We start from the raw sequence: 12,929 nt of genomic DNA, 5'->3' as shown, positions 1-12,929 counted from the left end.
AAAAAAAAAAAAAAAAAAAAACACTACCTGCTGTCCCTGCTGGGTCCAGAGCTTCTGGAACCTCTGCCACCCAATTCCAGCCCAGGCCCTCCATGCTTCCTGGGGGATGCCTGATCCCACCCCAGGGCTGCTCCCGCTGTCTTAGATAGGCTCTTCCTGTCATGCTCAGGTCGGAGCCTGCATGACCTTGAGGGCTCCAGCTCCCCTCCCTCCATCAGAGAGCCCCATCCCGTCTCCAGCACTGCCACTCCTCCTGCCGTTGTGCAGCAGCCCAGCTCCTCAGCTTCAGAATCTCCTTGACGAGTCTCTCTGCAACCTGGTGGGGCCCGAGCAGGCACCTTGTCCTCTGCCACGTCCTCTAGAGCAGCACTGGCACAGACGGTAAAGCCACTGAGAGGAAGGAAGGAGGGAGTTGTGTTTCCCCTTCCTTTCTGGAATCCTACGGTGCACACGCAGCTCTGTGCTCTAGGCTGGGGCCATGGGCCGAGGGAAGCCAAGTCCAGGACTGGGGCTTAAAGTGAAGAGCCCAGCCCTGGAGCCAGCAAGGTCTCTGTGTCCCGCGTCTACCAAAGGAGAGGAGCCTGAGTGTCTTGGATCCAGAAGGGTGCCCAGTGTGCACCGTGATGTTGGGAGCCAAGTATTTTGAAGACCCAAGATGTCCCTGTCCTCCTTCCTTCAGCCCTTTTTTTTTTTTTAGTACTGGGGTTTGAACCTAGAACCCTCCCCCTGAGCTACATCCCTAGCATCACACCCTTTTTTCCTTAGAGACAGGTCCTTGTTGAGTTGCTAAGTTGCTCAGGCTGGGTTCAAACTTGCAATCCTCTGCCTCAGCCTCCCAGAGGATCAGAATTATAGGCATGCATCTCCATGCCCAGATTGTTTTTTCTTTATCATTTTCTGTATTTACCAAGTTTCTCTAGGTGATTTTAAATTTCATAATCAGGAACATCGTGGTTTCAAGTAAGAGTTGCTGTACAGTCATTAGGGAGAAAGACATCCACCTTATGTTCATTTATTTGTCCAGCCCATTGGATGGGGCAGACAGGTACATGAAAAGGTCCCCACCCCACATCTGATATCCTAAACCCAGGCCTAAGAAAATAATTCCACAGAGCACAGCTATGCAATTTGTTAATATGTGGGTGGCAGCACTATCAATAAAATAATGGGGAGGATATTCATTGTTGGGAGAAACAGCGGCACATCCACAGGATGGTTACAAATGTGACTGTCACAAAGCATCATTAGGCTAGCGACTTAGAAAGCATTTTGTTAAAGGTGAAGTAGATAAAAAGGTATAGGTGGCCCCAAAACCAAGGCAACATTAGATAGGAGAATGTGGACAAGGAGACAGCTGTGGGTGTTTCACCCAAGTGTCTGACAACCCAAAGACAATGCCACAGCACCTGCTGGTCACAGAAGCTGCTCAGGGCCCAGGGACGATGCAGTGAACGTGACAACGTGGGCCCCTGCTCGTCTGAATGGGAGTCACGGGGTAAGCAGTTGGTAAATGCACACCCAAATTTACAGCAGCACAACTCATAATGACCGAACCTAGGAAGTGGTCTCTATTCACACAAACAGGTGGATAAAGAAAACGTGATGTGTGCACACAATGGAATATTACTCTGCTATAAAGATAAATGGATGTCCAGTGAAGTACATCAGACACACAGCTTAAATAGGGCATGGTTTCTCTTATATGAGAAACGCAAAGTATAAATAAGGAACAAAATAAGGGATAGATCATAGGAAGTAGGGAGATAGATCTTTCTCAAAGATGAAGAGGATCAAGGGAAAGAAAGGGGAGGGAAAGGGGTGGGAGATTTTTTTAAAAAGGAATGAAGATGCATTATGAATGTGTACCAACTCCACACAAGGAATGTAATGACTATGTACTGCAAACAGGTACTAAGAAAATAAAAATTTAATAAAATACATAGTAAGTCAGAGGGGAGGTTGCTGAGGGGGAGCTATGACAGGCAGGGCATTATAGATGAGACAGCCATACGCTGCATGTCCCCCTGCCACCAAAGCTGCATCCCAGTGCATCAGTGAGCTCTCTGTGACACTGACAGAACAGCAGACACTGGCTGTATGTTGTGGAGAGAGGTGTGGCTCGGCTCATGGCTCTGGTGGTTCAGTCCAAGCCTGAGGGCCTGGTGGGTTTGCACCCCTGTGCAGGTGACGTGTCATGGCAGGACTGGGAGAGGGAGTGAGCACTCACAACTCTAAGGACAGAGAGAGAGAGACTGGGGCCCCACAGTTCCCTTCCAGGACACACCTGTAGTGATCAGGATTACCCCACTAGGCCCCACAGTGCCTCCCAGTACTACCACCCCCGGGACTAACACATTCGGACACTCAGATCACACCCAAATTGTGGTGCTGAGCCAGTACAGTCTACTGGTACAGGACGCACTTACCCTGGCCTGGCCCGCGGAGGCTTCCCGTTCATAACTCTCCCCTCTGCCAAATGCTGGCCAGAGCAGGCAGCCAGCACAGGATGCCAAGAGATTGGGCATGGCACAGCCACCAGGTGGAAGTCACCCCCTGAAAGCAAGCCACTCACAGATCAGGGTCGGCCTCCTGGACTTTGTGTGGAGAAGAAATAGATTTCTGCTGTGTTGGAGGGCTGACTGATACAGAAACTTGTTCCTCAGAGGTGGGAAGAACCCGGTTTTCCAGGCAGAGAGGGGCCATGACCGTGTTTGATGGGGTGGCCAGGGCCCCTCTGCTGGAGCAGGGAGAAGGCGCTTGGGGCTGCCTGAGGAGACCGTTCCAGGCAGAAGGGACCGTCCTGTGCAGGCACCTGGGATGGGCAAGGAAGGAGGAGGAGGCCAGGGTGGCTGGCACCGTGGGCAGATGCAGCAAGCCTACCCACAGCAGGGGGAGAAGGGATGAGGAGCAAGGCCAGAGTGGGCTGCTAGCGATGGCAGGTGAGGCTGGAGGGCACAGCACAATCGGGCCAAGGGTGAAGGTCTGTGCCAGTCAGCTTTTGGTCCCTGTAACAAGACACCTGAGAAAAACAAGTTAAGGAGGGAAAGTTGATTTGGGCTCATGCTTTCAAAGGTCTGAATCCATGGCCACTAGCTGGCCTCAAGGAGGAACATCATGGCAGAATGGCGTGGTGTGGAGAAAGCTGCCCACCTCACAGCTGCCAGGATTCAGAGAGGGAAAGAGCCAGAGAGAAAGGGGGCAGGGACAAGAAATACCTTTCTAGTTGCCCCTCAGTAACTCGCTTCCTCCAACCTGGCCTCGCCTACTGATAACACCTGCACCTAGGAACTCATCACCAGTGGATTAATTCACTCCTGAGTTTAGCACCCCCTTGGTCTAATCACACTCCAGAAGCCCAGCCTGGGCATACACAAACCTTTCTAGGACATTTTTGATCCAAACTATAACAAGGCCAGACTGTGGTCTCATGAAGGCAGAGCTGGCAGGAGCCCCACATGGATGGAAATGGCTGCAGGAAAGAGGGGTCCAGGACATCCCCAGCCCAGAGCCAGAGGTGGCCAAGGGGGTGCCGTGAGGTCAGCTGAGGAGGTGGGAGACCAGGTGGTCCGAGGGCAGGGATCCTGTGCGGGGCCGGACACTGACATTGGAGACCTGTCACTCAGCTGCCCAGGGATGTCAGGTAGGTGGAAAGATCTCTGTGTCTGGAGTCCAGGGCAGAGGAGGGGAGGCTGAGCCCTCCTTGGACAGCGGGTGCGGATAACACGGGAGCAAGCATGCTGGAAGAAGGGAAGGGGCTGGAAGGCTCCATACGTGGTTCGGGGAGGGACCTGAAACAAAGGCTGGCAGGTGGGTAGAAGCCAAGGGCATGGGAGGAGGAAGGTGACTGAGGGGCCACTGGGAGGGGAGGGCAGGGCACAGGTAGCTCACCACAGCTGGAAGGAGGGCACAGACGCTGGGGTGGCAAGGATGCCGATACTACTTACAGTTTGGCTGCTCAGGGAACAGAGATGGCGTAGCGGCCAGAGGGGAAGCGGGGTGCAGGGAGGTCTCACTTGTGTTGGTTGGTTGGTTGGTTGATTCAGAGATAGGGTCTCACTATCCAGTTCAGACTGGCCTTGAACTCACAGCAACCTTCCTGCCTTAGCCTCCTGAGTGCTGGGATTACAGGCATGCGCTGTCACAGCCAGCTTTCACTTGTGATTTTGAGGTGCCGGCACGTTTACAGCCATGGGAACCGCCAGGTAGAGCTGAGCTGCGGGGACCAGGGTAGGGCACTGAAGTGAGGGCTTGTGGGAGGCTTCATGCTGCACTTGGGGACCAATGAGGCAGAAAGGATGGCCTGGAGGGTCACTGAGAGTAGAGGAGGTGGAAATCTGACACTTGGTGACAGACAGGGTGTGGCCAGCTGGATGATGGCAGGGACCTGCAGAGAGATGGTCAGGCTGGCTATGCTGCTGCAGCCTCAGCCACACCAAGTGCAGCAGGAAGAAGCGGAGAAGGTTCCGAGCGGCACCAAGGGACACCGGGGCAGAGGTGAGAGGCCGGAGTGGTGACCACGGGGGCTGGAGGTACTGGAGGTGAAGGCTTTGGGTGCTGGTGTGTGAGAGGCAATACTGAATGCACGGTCAAAGAGAAGGCCAGGTGGCAAGAGAACAGGGGAGTGTTCTGGGGGCCCAGGACTCCCCCGGGGATATTACATGATTGGGACAAGAGTGACATGGTGGGGAGTGACAGCAAATGCAGGGCCAGAACTCGTCAGGAGTAGGGGACACCCTGGATGGGTAGATAAACCCAGAGCGGAAAGCAAAGTCATGGCCCAAGGTCAAAGCAGGAGGGTGGGTAGGAGGCAGGTGGCCCCTCCCAGAAGGAGGGAAGAAAGAAGACACCTCTTCCTCTTCTGGGACTTCTCTGGCTCAGAGTCCCTTGCCCAGGACCCTAGAGTTGTCCCCCTTGGGCCAGCAAAGGAGCCTGTGAGTGAGGATTCTGGTTTCCAGCCTTCTTGCTTTCAAGGGACAAGTCTGAAATGTGTCTATTCGGCTCCCCAGAGCCCTGGGTGCCCCCCTGGAACGGAGCCCACACAGTTCCCACCAACCCGCCCTCATCCAAGTGCACACTGCCTGCTTCCTGGAATCTCCTCCCCAGTAAACTAGCCGCTCCCAGTCCTTATCTCAGAGCAGCCTGGGAGGAGCCCAGACCAAGCCTGGGGCTGTGGCCAGTGCCTCCTCTGAGTTCCAAAGGCCACCCTGGGACAGAAAAGGAAAGGTCCCTGAGCAGAATGTGCCTGGATGGCTCCTGGGGAGGGGAGTAATGTACCCCGGAAGGAGGGCTTGGTGGGACTGGGTCTAAGACCCAAAATTCGGAGGAGCCTCAGAGAAGCTGGCTGTTTTCAGAAGCACCAGGTGCCTTCCTGGTTCACGCCATTTCGGGCCATTTCAGGCAGCTTCTTTGGGAAGCAGGTGAGGCTCTGACAGCCAAGCTGCTGAAAGCAGACAGTACAAGCTCATCCCTGGGACTTAAGAGGTAAGCCCTTTTCCTAGCTTAAATTCTTTATTTTTCACTTTAGAAAATAAACACTTTCTCACAAAGTTTAACAGTCTCGCCGTGCAGTAATAGTATCCGACCCCACAATCACGTTTCATTCCTTGCTATTTACCCAAAGGAGCTGAAAGCTTACATCCTAGCAGATACCTGCACAAGGGTGTTCGCAGGGCCTGATGCATGATCAGCAGGATGCGGAGCCCCCCGGGCCCTTCAGCAGGTGAGTGGAGCCGCAGGTGACGGAGCATCACTCTGTGAGGACAAAGAATGGAGGGGCCTTCTGTGACTGTGGCTAAGGGGAAGGCACCAGTCTGCAGGGCCACATCCTTCACGAGCCCACCTGCGCAGCACTCTGGAAACGGCACAACTACGGAGGCAGGAAAGACATCAGTGGTCGTCAGGGGCTGGAAGAGGGGCCGATGAGCAGGCGGAGCACAGAGGAGCTCTAGGGCAGGGACACTATTCTGCATGTCACCGTGATGGTGGACACAGGACACTCCACATTTGGCAAAGGCCATGAAACTGTACAACCCCAAGCAAGGCCTGAAGGGAAGCTGTAGATGTTAGTTGATAATAATGTACCCATATTGGGTCATCCCAGAGGACAACTGCAGCACTCCAGGCATGATGTCAACAGGACAGTGGCCGACCTGTGGCCCCCAGGCTTCCTGGCTGCATGCATCCAAGGGGGCCCATTCCATCTCTGCCTCTGGGTCACACCTGGGCGGTGGTGTCTGCCTCTTTGCCTGTGGACCCCCATTCGGTCCTATGTGAGAATGAGATCAAGAAGCCCTAACCCTAATCTTCGCCCTGCTCTGCTGGAGGGAACAAATCCCCTTCTCACGGGGCCTTTCTGGGACTGAGTCACATTCCCATGGGACCTGGGGCCACCACCCTGGCCCCCGTGTTGAGACACAAGTTGTCAGTGACCTGACCCACAGGACATGCCACTCTGTTTCAGCCACCAGCCTGGCTTTGTGGAGTCTTATCAGAGCTGCTCAGGTTACCCTTGGGGAGCACCCAGCTGGCTGTGGGCTCTGTTCTGCCCCCTGTATGCTGGCTGGCTGGCCGGGACCCCTCCTAGAGTCTAATCTAACAGGATCTCCAGCTGCTTCCTGGAGGCCTGGGCTTCTGCCCTGGGGGTGGGGAAGTGGGAGGGCTCCAGGCCCCCAATTCCCTTTACAACTGTTACCTGGGCAGATCGTAGATTTCTTTGAAAGATGACTCTGGCTACAATAGGGGTACCTCTAGAGGACACGGGCTCAAACAAGCCAGTCACAAAAGGACACGCAGGGCATGGTTCCACTCGTACAGTCTTCCCAGTCATCAGACCCACAGAGCCAGGAAGCAGGATGGGGGTGTTAGTGCTGGGCACGGGATGGGACTCCCTGTTTAGTGGGGACAGAGCTTCAGTTTGGGGAGATGAGGAAGTTCTGGAGATGGATGTGGGGGTGGCTGCACAACAGGGTGAATGTGCTTAGCACCCCGAGCTATGCACTGAGGTGCACCATCGTGGTTGGGATGGTGACCTTCTACTACAATAAAGAATAAAGCAATAACATAGAATGAGAAATAATCATCGCGTTCTTTGAAATGAAGATCGATGAGGTGCAGCCACAGATCTGGTGTGACTGCTTTGTCTCAGCATTACACAAGAATTAATTAAATGACTTGAAAATAAAAACTGAAAAGGAAACTCTCAAAAGAGTGACTTTCAAGCCATGATCATCATTTCTCTGTGTTGAGGCTGCAGCAGTTGTGAGAATAAGTTGTGTGACAGTTCCTGGTGTTCAGTGAATCTCTTTGTGACATCACACGGCCCTTCATCACCCTTCCGTGGGATCCGGAGCTCCCCAGCTCTGAGCGCCCCAGTATTAGCCTCTGGGGGCTCCAGCTCCCCAAAACCCCTTGTCTCTTGGTCCTTCCAGAATCACCTCCTCGATCCAGACTCAGGTTCCCTCATACCACAGCCACTGGGTCCCTAGGCCCTTCCTCCTAGACCCTCCCAGTCCTTCCCTGACAGGTGAGGAGGCCAAGGTCCACCACAGCCATCAGAGTCTTCAGAAGCTAGGTGTGAACCTTTCCGTCCCTGCTATGGACTGAGTCTCAGGGCCTGGTGTTTACATGGTGGTGTCCTATTCCCCTATATGATGGTATTTGGAGGTGATTAGGGTTAGATGAGAACCTGAGGGTGGGACCCACAGTCAGCACGCTGTTAAGAAGAGTTACAGAGACTGTCTCTTTCCCTCATGCCCGCCATGCAAGGACACAGAGAGAAGGTGGCCATCTACACACCAGGAAAACTGCCCTCAGCGGGAATGGCACCACGCTGGCTCCTGGAGGCCACGCCAGAGACCTCCTTAGGTGGGACCTTCCTCCCGCCTCCTGGTCCAGGCTCATCTCTGGGAAGAGGCTTCTCCTGGCCTTGGCCAACACCAGGGAGATGATGAGAAGGATGCTGGGGAGGCTGATGCTCTGCCTAGCTGAGCACCAGCCCCTCAAGGTTAGCAGAACATACAGGGTGAATGAAAGGGTGATTCCTAATGCCGTATCTGCTGCATCCTCGCTCTTCCTAGGGCAGTTCCTAGAGTGTGATGTCAGCAGACCCCAGCCCATCCACTCTCAGCCTTCTGGTGTTCATTCACTCATTTAAACACATATCATAACTAGGTGTGGTGCTGCACCCCTGTAATCCCAACACTTGGGAGGCTGAGGCAGGAGGATTACAGCAACTTCCAGGCCCACCTGGGATACACAGTGAGTTCATACCCAGCCTGAACTACACAGTGAGAGCCCGTCTCAAAAAAAAAAAAAAAAGTACCGTAAAACATCGTGGGCCACCATGTTGTTTTAAAGCGTTTCTATGTGGCAGTAATGCTGGTTACCATAATGTCAGTCAAATTAAGATACCATCATGTGTACGGTTATATAATTATACGCAGATGTAACACAGGAAAAACACCAAAAAAAAAAAATCAACTGCCCCTGGGCAGGGGTCATTGGAAGGTCATGGGAGTGGGTAATTGTGACTTGCTTTTCCTTATACTCTCTCATCTAGAGGGAGTGTGGATTGCTTCCACACTGGGAAGGATGGTTTTAATGTTTAAAAAGCTGCCCCAAGTAGCTGGCCTAGGAATGCGGGCTTGTGGGGCACTAGGGGTGCTGATGGTGTACAGAAAAAGAAGTTCCCCCTTGTCTGAAACCTTCCGAGTTGCACAAGGCCAGACGCTACCATGTTGGGGAGCTGCTGAAAGTCCGTGCATGACGGAGATGTGGCAGAGGGAGCCAGGAGCTGGGTGGGGGCCAAGCAGGAGGAGGAGTCCCACCAGCCAGCAGGGGCCGGGGCCGGGAGCCTGGGCTCCAGGTCATAGCAGAGGCGACACATGCGAGAAGAGTGTGGGGCTGACACAGAAGCCGCTGACAGCCAGGCTGGACCTCAGACTGGCTCCAAAGTGCACCTGTGAGGGGCAGCATGATGTGTCGGGGTGGCTCTTCTGGAATGTAACTGGCAGCTTGGGGGAAACTGGGGTCTGACAGAGCCACAGCATCGCCAGTCGAAGACACTAGAGCAGGTCCCACCTCACCCCAGTTCCAAAACACTCCACAGCCAAGGAACACACCTGGCTCCTCAGTCCCAAGGCCACTGTGTTACAGACCTATCTGCTAGCCGGGTGTGGTGGTGCATGCCTGTAATCCCAGCACTCGGGAGGCTGAGGCAGGAGGATCACTGTGAGTTCGAGACCAGCCTGGACTACAGTAAGTTCCAGGTCAGTCCAACTACATAGTGAGACCCTGTCTCAAAAAAACAAAACAAAAAAAAGACCTATCTGTTTAACAAATTTTCAGACTTAGGAGAGAAGCACACTGTTTGGAATTAACAATCATCTTTTTTCTGTAAAGACAACGTCAATGTCTCTTTTCTTTTGTGCAGTGAACCCTGTTTATACAAGGCCGTAATTCTTGCTGATCACACAGTACACTACTATGGCCGTATGTTCTGTGCATGTAAGAGTTGTGCAAATAAAAGCAAAGTCATCAAGTTGGAGCTTCCTTTGACCTTCATTTCTTTGTACGGAATATTGTACATACTATATATGATTCCTCATTTAGGGACCAGGTTGATTAACAACCTAGGAGAAAGAACTGGACTCAGTCATTAAATGAGGGATGACTGGTGTCACGTTTCTGTTGCTGGGACAAAATATCAACATGCTGAACTTAAAGGAGAAAAAGGTTATTTTGGCTCACAGTCTCAGAGGATTTCCTTCATGGTCAGCTGACTCCAAGACAAAAACATGGTGGTGGAAGAAAGTTGCTCACCTCATGGCAACTGAGAAGCACAGAGAGAGGGACTAGAATGTATCCTCCCAGGTCACACCCCCAGTGACTCTTCCTCCCCTGGGCCACCCTGCTGACAGCACATTCATTGGGAACTCGTCAGTGGATTCACCGATCTAGTCACCTTTGCAGGCCCAGCTGGGGATCAAGCCTTCAGTACATGAGTCTCTGGGGGACGCATCATGAGAGCCCCTGTAACCCAAAAGTCACACATTTCCCCTTTGAACACTACAAATCACTAAAGACAAAATTGAGATGGTCTGAGGGTGCTGGGTCTGAACCTCAGGTGGCTGTGCAGAGACAGGTGGAGGTGAGGTGGAGTGCTAAAGTCCCCCAAGGCTCTAGAGCAGGAGGCCCTGGCCCAGTACCTGGCAGCCATTCGGTGACTAATTCCAGAATATTCTGAGTGGAGCCGGGAAAGGTGGGGCAGGGGGAGGGGTTACCCATCCAGTCAGAGGTCAGCCTTGCAGGGACCTCCGCTGTCTGGCTGGTCCCTGGCTCCAGAGCCCCCACCCCACCAGATTCTTCTGGAGTTGATATCGGGGGGTGTAGACCTGCACCTCTCCTGTTCTTTCCTCCTTTATTCCTCCAGAGAAATCACACCATGTCCTAGTCCCTGGTTTCATCTCTGAGGCCACCAAAATGTCTTCCTTTCATGGTCCAAATCTCAACATGGCCCTGCTTGGGTTCAACACCAGTGCCGGGCTTTGACCTTGTGGCTCTCGAGTGTCAAGTTTGGTGAAAGCACAGCCAGAAAAGGAGCCCTGCTGGGGCTGGGGGACCCCAACTCACGTCCCAGCCATCGTCGGGGAACCATACTGGCGCCAGTGACTGAGCCACCACTGTTAGCTCCAGCTTCCTTGGCTCTAAAGCAGGAAAAAGCGGTAGGACTTCCCAGAAGGCTGTGAGCTGTGACACCAAGGCTGCACCCGACTGTGTCCCCAAATCCTTTGTTACTTTTCACGACTTGCCCAACTCCTCCTCACTAGAGTTCGTCCCCAAATCGCCCAGGCTGGTCTCCTTCATCTCACCATTGCTCAGGGTCCTGGGTGGAAGGCCTTTCCTGTATCTGTCCCTGTCGCAGACAGTGAACACAGCCACCCCTCTGCTCCAGGGCCCTCCCCCAGGAAGAGTGAATCATCACTACTTCTCTCAAGCACCCAGTGGATGGGGCCACTCTGTGCAGGTTGGGAGGAAGGGAAGGGAAGCAAAGGAGGGAGAGAGAAGAGGAAGGGAGGAATAAAGGATTAAATGTTTGCTTTCTTAAACGAAGCAAGGAATCTTTCTCCTAGGAATCAGAGCCAACAGGAAGGGGAAGGGCAGGAATGGTGTTAGAAAGATCCCTGCAAAACACACTCGGCCCGGTCTCTGGGAAAAAGAATAACCCAGGGAGAGCTTGGGTGGAGGAGGTGGATCTGTTAGGGCACATTGTCAAACAGGAAATTCCGAGGCACCAAAATTCCTGCCCATGGGCGAGGCTCAGGGACTGAGGCACGGGTCAGCACACAGTGGTTCCAAGCCTGCGGTGACCAAGTCCTGGACTTTCACTTTCACCAGAAACCAGAATAGCAGCAGGGACTGCTGACCCTGACTCACAGGTCCCCTGAAGAGAGCAGTGGTGGGGGCGACTGAAGCCAGAGCCCCAGAGGTGGCTCTTGGAACAGCCTCAGTGGGAAGAAGAGAGGACCCTTGGCCTCAGGCACCTGCTGCCCAGGAATGCACAACCCCACACACACCAGAATCCATCCTCACAACAGCTGCAGGCCCAGCGGTCTTGAAGCTCAAGGACGCCTTAAATTTAAAAGGCATTAAAACAGCGTTTAAAAGGCACCGTGCCCAACTGTGACAGAGCATCTGCCAGGAAGGATAAAGGACAGATGGTGGTGAGGGAGAATGAGTAGGGGCTGTGGCTTCACTTCTACTGTTAGATTTCTTTCTCTTAAAAGACCAGGTCTTGCCATGCCACCCACGCTGGCCTAGAATCCCTGGGCTCAAGCAATCCTCCTGCCTCAGCCTCCTGTGTAGTTGGGAGGCCAGACATGTGCCACAGACTACATGAATGCATCATCCATTGAAAATATTCAGCTTACAGATTTGCAAAGCTTTCTCCCAAAGCGTGGACCAACTGCTCAACGCACCACACACACACACACACACACACACACACACACACACACACACACACACTGAGGCCCCTCCCTCCCTGGACAAACTTCCCTGTCCCAGAAGGGAAGAAGTCTCCACTGAGTGTCCCCTGACCGGACTCTCAGAGGAGGAACTAAGAGTGATGTAACCCTTCCCTGGCCTCTCCCCACCAGCCCCATGTCAGAGAAAAAAACAGCAAAGAATTGGCAGGAAAGAGAGGCCCTTTGTGAGTTTGGGAGGCCCGTTACATCTCATTCCCACCTTCATCTTCCTCCCCTTCCAAGGACCCAGTGCCCCTCCTGGAACCCAGGCCCTCACCTGGAAAGGACAAAGGCCTGGGGAGAGCCCATCACCCAGCACTGCTCCAGCTTGGGCCACAGAGGGAGTGTGGCAGGACTCCCTCTGGCACCAGCCTGGCAGGAAGATCCTGTCGCCCAAGGCCAGCTCCCTGGGCAGCAGCTCCATGGGAATTTCCTAGGGGCAGAGCACCCCAGGAACAGTCCTTAGGCACAGGAGGCTTCTCCCATTCCCATAGGCTGTCCCTCAGAATGACCCAAGCGGGCTCCTGGCAGCCCATTTGGCTTACGAGTAGGAAAGATGCCACTGCTGTGATGCGGGGCTGTGCAGACACTGGAAGGGTGTCTTTGTCCCCTCTACTGGCCCCCTATCTTCCCTCACCCCACATCCCAGCACACACACTCACCACACTGTCATGATCCACGATGAGCTGTCCATGCCAGTGCCACCACATTCCCAGGACAGCCTGCTATAGCCCCAGAAGGCTCGGCAAAGGGTCGGAGTCTTGGAAACCCTTTCTGTGCCACTCCCACCCACTGAGGGCTGCCACAGAGACCCCAGCTGTGACTTCCAAGGGAAGAAGAACTTCAGGGGTTGCTGCAGACCAAACACTGGGACATAGTGGCCAGAGGGGGACCTACCAGGCCAAA

The 12,929-nt window shown here is 53.7% G+C and overlaps 2 long non-coding RNA genes across 3 annotated transcripts; one reads left to right on the top strand and one right to left on the bottom strand.

The window, feature by feature from the left end:
• Positions 1 to 3,383: 3,383 nt before the first annotated feature.
• Positions 3,384 to 10,934, bottom strand: LOC104870238. 2 transcript variants are annotated; one of them, XR_004514550.1, is made up of 3 exons: positions 10,869 to 10,934; positions 5,650 to 5,751; positions 3,384 to 4,213 (listed from the first exon to the last, which is right to left on the bottom strand). It is a non-coding gene; the product is annotated as an uncharacterized LOC104870238 (long non-coding RNA). The 2 variants fall into 2 exon arrangements; XR_004514549.1 differs by lacking the exon at positions 10,869 to 10,934 and adding an exon at positions 5,840 to 5,949.
• On the top strand, positions 7,347 to 9,525 carry LOC104870237. The gene is made up of 3 exons (XR_782485.1): positions 7,347 to 7,522; positions 7,765 to 7,863; positions 9,431 to 9,525. It is a non-coding gene; the product is annotated as an uncharacterized LOC104870237 (long non-coding RNA).
• Positions 10,935 to 12,929: the final 1,995 nt, after the last annotated feature.

The sequence above is a fragment of the Fukomys damarensis genome, unplaced genomic scaffold, assembly GCF_012274545.1.
Source record: "Fukomys damarensis isolate Sample0158 unplaced genomic scaffold, DMR_v1.0_HiC HiC_scaffold_27, whole genome shotgun sequence".
Classification (NCBI taxonomy): domain Eukaryota; kingdom Metazoa; phylum Chordata; class Mammalia; order Rodentia; family Bathyergidae; genus Fukomys; species Fukomys damarensis.
The sequence above is the reverse complement of the archived record's forward strand: the minus strand, read 5'-3'. Positions and strand labels throughout refer to the sequence as shown.